The sequence below is a fragment of the Octopus bimaculoides genome, chromosome 12 (genome assembly GCF_001194135.2).
Source record: "Octopus bimaculoides isolate UCB-OBI-ISO-001 chromosome 12, ASM119413v2, whole genome shotgun sequence".
Taxonomy (NCBI): Eukaryota; Metazoa; Mollusca; class Cephalopoda; order Octopoda; family Octopodidae; genus Octopus; species Octopus bimaculoides.
This window is the reverse complement of record NC_068992.1, coordinates 8,298,167-8,305,544: the sequence shown is the minus strand read 5'-3', so window position 1 is coordinate 8,305,544 and position 7,378 is coordinate 8,298,167. Positions and strand designations below refer to the sequence as shown.

Genomic DNA, 7,378 nt, shown 5'->3' with positions numbered 1-7,378 from the left:
GGGGGGGGACTGAGAGACAAAGAAAGAGAGAAAGAGAAAGAGAGAGGGGTGGAAAGAATGAAGAAAAGAGAGAAATAGAAAGAAAGTGCGTGTCATTATGCGTAGCTGTCTTCGCACTTGTGTGTATGTACGAAAATGAAATTACGCGTCTAGTTACGCATGCGTGTAACTCAGCGATGTCCAGCGCGATCTACGCTTGAGATAGCGTGGCTTAACGGAAGACAGGAAACAACAATAACAAGAACAACATTATATTAGGGAGAACAAAAAAAAACATTAATTATATTGTAAAACGCAATTAAAAATATGATGTATTGTCTTGGTGGGAATGTGAATGGAGTTAGTGATATTTATTCATTCATTTAATTTAATTAGTTATTTATTTGAAGAGGGAAAGGCACACGATAGAAAAAGTTGGAATACAGAGAAAAGGGTGAATAAAGAGAGGAAGGAAAGGAGGGAGTAGATGGGGATGAAAGAGAGAGAGAAAGAGAGCGAGAGAGAGAAATTTAAATGAATGCGCAGAGGAGGTACGCGGAAGAATGAATGTGGAGAGGTGGCATGCCTTTCTGGAGGACATAAAAAGCTGTAAGTAAAATTACAATGGTTCTAAACGAGAATTATAGCAAGATCAGTCTATACACAGGAGAGTTTATTGAGACAAGAGTGGTGGATGTATTTTCTAGCACTTTGTGTTCTAAGTTTAAAACCTAAATCAAGTAAATTTTCCTTCTATCATCCCATGGTCGATAGAATTAATTACCAGTCCAGAGCGTTGGACTGAAGGAATTGTTTGAACATCTGACAAAGCGCCTTGCTATATTTGTTTTCAGTTTTAGCTGTATACGTTTTGAGATTCCAAACCGATGCGGTAAATTTGTGTGTATCTGGTTAAAAAGATGGCGTCTAGTAAAAAGATATCCGAAGGATGGCAACAGGAAGCCACCTTCGTATTATTTCTCTGAAAATTGCGTGGCAATGACATAGCTCTTATCAAAGAAATTATAGAAGAATTGGTTGTATTCCATCTAATGTGATTCTACTGAGAAGGCTGTAATATCATTTGACAGGAACACGGTATAAAGAAATACATGGAACAAGGTGGTGACTTTAAATGTTTATAATGCCGGCCACACGTATATATACACAAGCTGAATGATAAATGGAAGTGGATGATGGACATTTATTCATATATCTACATGCAACTGCGTGGGTTGTATGTTTTCTGTTAACCCTGGCGAGGAAACTCACGAACAGCGATATGTTAGAACCTGTACAGTGTTGTCGGTGCTGTGTAGAAATGTTGTTGACGACGTTGGTGAGAGACATGATGTTGGCGACGAAGATGGAGGTCGCTGTAATGTGGCCAGTGGTTAGGTCTTAGAGGGTCTGGAACTAACAGACTCCGAGACTAGGAGGAGGTGAGTTTCTTTATAGCTAACGGTAGGCTCAAATAGTGTTTAGAACAGACTGTCTTACGTGATTTATTTGGAGGCTGCGAGTGGTTAGGTTGCATATTGGTGCGCGATAGAGTAAGAGACAAATTGCACCAATACCAACCAATCAGAGTGGTAGACACAACGAGGTCCAAAACAGCGCCCAAAGGTTAGCTGTTACCTGCTACGTTCATATGTATGTATACATTTGTTGTTGGCACTCCGTCGGTTACGACGACGAGGGTTCCAGTTGATCCGATCAACGGAACAGCCTGTTCGTGAAATTAACGTGCAAGTGGCTGAGCACTCCACAGACACGTGTACCCTTAACGTAGTTCTCGGGGACATTCAGCGTGACACAGTGTGACAAGGCTGGCCCTTTGAAATACAGGTACAACAGAAACAGGAAGATAGAGTGAGAGAAAGTTGTGATGAAAGAGTTCAGCAGGGTTTGCCACCATCCCCTACCGGAGCCTTGTGGAACTTTAGGTGTTTTCGCTCAATAAACACTCACAACGCCCGGTCTGGGAATCGAAACCGCGATCCTACGACCAAGTTTCGATCGATCTGTTTTATCTCCAAGTATCATCAAGTGACTTAATTTTAGATGCGTACTTAGCTCCAAGGCTAGATGCTGACTAAGAATCACCTACCACCTTTCCTTTGGCAAATATACTTAATTGGTATTACTTCTCTTGGTTCATCCTTTACTAATTAAAGTTTAATTGATTAGTCATTGAACTGTAGCCACGTGAAGGCATCGCCTTAAAGGGTTTAGTCGAGCAAATTGACTTATGTTTGAAGTCTGGTACTTATTCTATCAGTCGCTAGTACCGAACTGCTAATGTACGAGGACGTAAGGAAACCAACACCAGGTTCCATGCAGTAACGAAGTACAAACACAGGCACAAACACAAACACACACACACACACACACACACATCTATACATATACGACAGGCTTCCATGTAGTTTCTCTCTACCAATTTCATTCACAAGGCACTTGTAGGAACCAGATTACAACGGAAGACACTGGCCCAGAGTGCTACGCAGTGCGATTGAACCCGAAGCCACGAAGTTGTAAAGTGAGCGTCTTAACCGCACAGCCATGCCTGTACCTTGGCTAATAAATAAATAAATAAATAAATAAACTAAAACGCAGTGTCTAGAGCAGAATATGTACTTAAGATAGGAAAAGTGAAATATTGTCACTCTGTTATCCGAACATTGCGATTGTCTTCGAGAATATAAAATAAAACTTTAAATGTCTCTTTGCTGGACGGAGAAAGAACAGACAAAATGTTGACCATTAAGAAGATTTTTTTAATGTCTTCTAGAGATTTTATAGAAATATAATCTGTAGATTATATTAAAAAGAAAAGGCAGAAGTGGGGTTATTGGAGAATGAGATATGAGGAGGATATAGTGGAAAAGAAAGGAAAATAAGAGAAGAGTAGGAGGGAAATGGGGAGGAATAAAAGAGGGAGCGTAAAGAAATGGAAGATTAAGAGAGAAATGGGGAGAAGTAAGAGAGAGGAATGTCAAACAATGGAAGAGTAGGAACGAAATGGTTAGGAATTAGAGAGGGTGAGGAATGGCAAGAAATATGAGAGATGACAAGATCAAGAAGAATGGAGACAAAGAAGACAAGAACGGAAAGAAACACAAAAGCAAAAACCAAAGAAAAAAAAATAAGAGCTCAAAAAGATTTTTAAAAAAAGGACCTGAAAAGGAGACAAAGAATAAAGAAAGATACAATAAATTATAGGAAAATAACAAAAAGATGATTACGAGAATAGAACGACAGGAAGAAAAAAACTGAACTGAAGCAAGCAAGAAACAACATTATAAAAAGAGGGTGTATTTAATTCGATAATCTTAAAAGGTATTGAAGAATGACATAGAAATATCGAATTTTACTGTATAATTCCTTCGAAGCACCACCCTCACCATTCTTAACCAAACATCGAGCTATAATAAAATTCCATAGAACTCAACGGAATAGCGTCTTTTGTACATTTTCATATTAGAAAACCCAGGTGTTTTTCAAGATCTTACACCCTATCCAGAGTGTGTGTATGTATTTGCATTTATAAATATATATATATATATTATACTTGTATATATGTATGCGTGTATGTATGTATATTTAGAAACGACTGTTTATCGTATTGTGTGGCAAGTGTGTATATATGTGTATACATAGTTTGAGCATGTGAGATGAAAATGAGAGAGAGAGGTGGCAGGGGTGGAGAGGGGGACAGGGGTGGAGAGAGGCGAGGTGGAACGGTGTGAAAGATATTCCGTCTAGAATTAAAATATTGAATTTCTTCAGGCGCGTAAATTCCAAAAACTAAATTTAACTTTATAAAATAAATAACAAAATAATAGATAAATAATTTTCAAGAGAATCATGAAGACATGGTACAGCAAAGCGTTTTGTTTATTCCCTTACCGTTTCTATCATGCTCTACACTCATAATAATAGAATCGTTTCTAATATTGGCCGAAGGCCAGAAATAATTGGGAGGTGTTAGAAGATTATATCGACGCCGCTAGTACACCGGTGGTTTCTTTTATTAACACCGGAAGGATGAAAGGAAATTATAATCTTGGTGAGATTTGAACTCAGGATGCAAAGGGCTGTACCGAGTACCGTGAGATATTTTGTAACGATACTGTAACTATTCTACCAATCCATCTCCCTCTGATTTCGAACATAGAAACAAGTTCAAACATTTTTGTAGGAGGGGATGGTGGCTTATATTGGCTTCATTGGTAGTTATTTTATCTAACTAACCCAGAGAGATGAAAAGCAAAGATGGTCACGACTGGAATTGATCACAGATCGTAAACAACTGGACCAAATACTACAAGGTACTTAGTTCAATATTCTACCGATTATGTCATCCGCCACTTTGTAAAATGGATGAGAAAGACATTACGCGAAGTGGATACAAAAAGTGTGGAGACTTAAATTGATAATGAATGATGTAGGAAGAAAATAAAACAGAAAAAGAATACACTACAAAATTCCATTAGCACCCTAGAAGAGAGCAGTCTAAGAGTAACCAAAGAATCTCATAGATCCAAGAATACTCTGAGTTCCAAGGGTAAGTGTCCAGACGAAATTGCAAGAACGTGGGCAAACGGTGGGAAATGAAAAAGTCAAGAAAAAACCTCCTTACCTCTCTATGGTACGGCTCCACTCTAAAACGACACAAAAAACATCCAATTTGGCAAGTAATCCGATAACTTTTCAAAAACTCACGAGCTCGTATGAATACGTTGTTGCTGGCAACTCTAAAAGAAATAAAATAATGATAAAGATGATGACGATAATAATAATAATAATAATAATAATAATAATAATAATAATAATAATTGTTTCTTTATTGGCCATCAGGGTCGAACACAAAACATAGAGGACAATACATAGACGAAGGACAGTGAGGTGAAACGTGTAAACAGCCAAAAGAAAAAACACGATTAACAAAGAGATTAAATCAACAATAGGCTTCCCCAATAAGGGGGAGTTCCACCATAAAGTGACCAAAGAGACCTCACGCACTTTGGATCCCTTAACATCAAAGGCTCCTCAGGATGGCACCCTCTCTTCTCCCTTCCACCGGCTTACAGGCGCACACTTAGAGCAGGCCCATTCACGTGGGCCATTCTTGCCACATTCACCCACCTTTTAACGAACTTACTGGGTGACAGTACCCCCCTCTCCAGCCTCAATTTCCTTTTCAGGTTGAATCTGAAAAAATCAATGAGTTCTTGGCCAAAGAGTAAGGTATCCGTCTTCAAACCTTTCAATTTTGTCATAGTCACCAGACAGAAAAACTGTCATCCTTTCCCTGCCAAATGAAGGAGGCGGGGCGATTTTCACAATGGACTCTGACGATAGCCGAATCCGTCCTGTGTGCGGACACTGTACGAGAGCGTGCAGAACGGTTTCATCACTCTACGTGTATCTCGGACAAGCTCGTCTGACTGTACACCCGTACCCGTAGAGTTTATATCGAACCGGCAGCGACCCCCCCCCCGCCCCGGTTGCACTGCCAGACCAGGGATTTCTGAAAGTTATCCATAGTTCCTGGCCCAAAAGTCCCCCGGAAGAGACCAGCCAGTTGATCCCCCTCGACGTCCAGGATCTCTCAGAGTACGTCGTCGATCTTGCCCTCCAATAAATGGGGCTTCGGTTAACAAACGTCAGCCCCCACCCCACTCCCGAATGGCGACTGGCGTGCAAAACGATTTAACCAACAAAATACAGTATAGACCCTTGTAAAACAAGTGAATTAGTCATAAACTTACAGCGCTCCAAAACTACACGTCTAGCTATGGCAACAACAACAACAATAATAATAACAATAATTATTATTATTATTATTATTATTATCATTATTATTATTATTATTATGTAATCTATATCGATCTGTCTAGAAGTACAAAAACGTCGGCCTAAAAAAATTCATATTTTTGTTCTATTCATCTTTACAACAACTTTTAGACTAAAAGAAGAAGAAAAAAAAACAATAAAAGCAAAGAAAAAATAGAAAAGCTAATCTTTTTTCTCCATGTAGAATTGATAAGAATGGAATAACATCAGCAAAAGCAACAATAGCAATAAAAATGATCACAAAGAATTTAGAGAAATATTAAGTATATTAAGATAACCAAAAAATATGTTGAAGCAAAAGTGTCGATTATATTGAATCTATAACTAAAAACTCTAGGTACAAGGCCCGAAATTTTCGGAGAGTCAATTAGATCGACCCCAGTACACAACTGGTACTTAATTTATCGACCCCGAAAGTGTGAAAGTCATAGTCGACTTCGGCGGAATTTGAACCCAGAACATAAAGACAGATGAAATACCGTTAAGCATTTCGCCCGGCGTGCTAACGTTTCTTATTTCTTTATTGCCCACAAGGGGCTAAACATAGAGGGGGGACAAACAGGGACAGACAAATTAAATCGATTACATCGACCGCTGTGCGTAACTGGTACTTAATTTATCGACATCGAAAGGATGAAAGGCAAAGTCGACCTCGGCGGAATTTGAACTCAGAATGTAACGGCAGACGAAATACTGCTAAGCATTTCGCCCGGCAGCTAACGTTTCTTATTTCTTTATCCGGCAGCTAACGTTTCTGAAAGCTCGCCGACTTACCTATAACTAAAAACGATCGAGGTAGAAAGAGGAGAAAGGAAATAAATCCAAGCGAGGAAGAAGTGTAATGAGAGGAAAAAGATATGAAATTTGCATTTTACTGGTGTAAACGAAATCACTTTAAAATATTAAATGATGTGAACTGACAGAACAACGTCAAAAGGCTTTGAGGCCGTATTTATGCTGCGACTCTCTTTGTTACGAGTTCAAATTCTTAAATGGTTGACTTTATCTTCTTTGGGTAAATGTAGAAACTTCTAAATGCTTATATCGATTATAGCTTTCGCGAAGATATGCCACCTGTTTAGTTTTAATTAATTCAATGTAAAGAGTAAATGTTTTCCAGCTAATTGAAAACTTGACAATTAGAGACATGAAACTTTGTTTCTAATTCAGTAAATTAACTAACAGTTTGGTATCAGTCAAGTACGATTGATTATCACTGCTTTTCAGCTAAAATGTATCTACTGCGCGCAACCCAATTAAACCCACATACTGTGAGTGAAGCTTCAGAATACATTACACATGGCGCCATAGAAGCAGAATATTTCCTGCTTCCTCTCCATGTTGTTACATAAGCAAGCACAATGATGCATGCACAAATTATATAAATGTTCATATCGTATGTGAGTTTGATACTGGTGATTGAGTCAGCTAAATTTCGAAGACATTTATATTAAGTTATATAATATATAGTTCAAATTTATAGAAAAACAAAGACGAAGACGAGTGTAGGAACAACAAGCAAGTGTATTAGTTTGAC

General features: G+C 38.5%; 1 protein-coding gene across 8 annotated transcripts in view; it reads right to left on the bottom strand.

The window, feature by feature from the left end:
* Positions 1–7,378, bottom strand: part of LOC106880178 (sodium/calcium exchanger 2) — a 162,125-nt gene that overhangs the window by 110,148 nt on the left and 44,599 nt on the right. For all 8 annotated transcript variants that reach the window (XR_008265295.1, XR_008265296.1, XM_052972080.1 and 5 more), the window contains exon 2: positions 4,625–4,739. The gene's annotated coding sequence lies outside the window, so the exon portion shown is untranslated. The remainder of the gene's footprint in view (positions 1–4,624; positions 4,740–7,378) is intronic.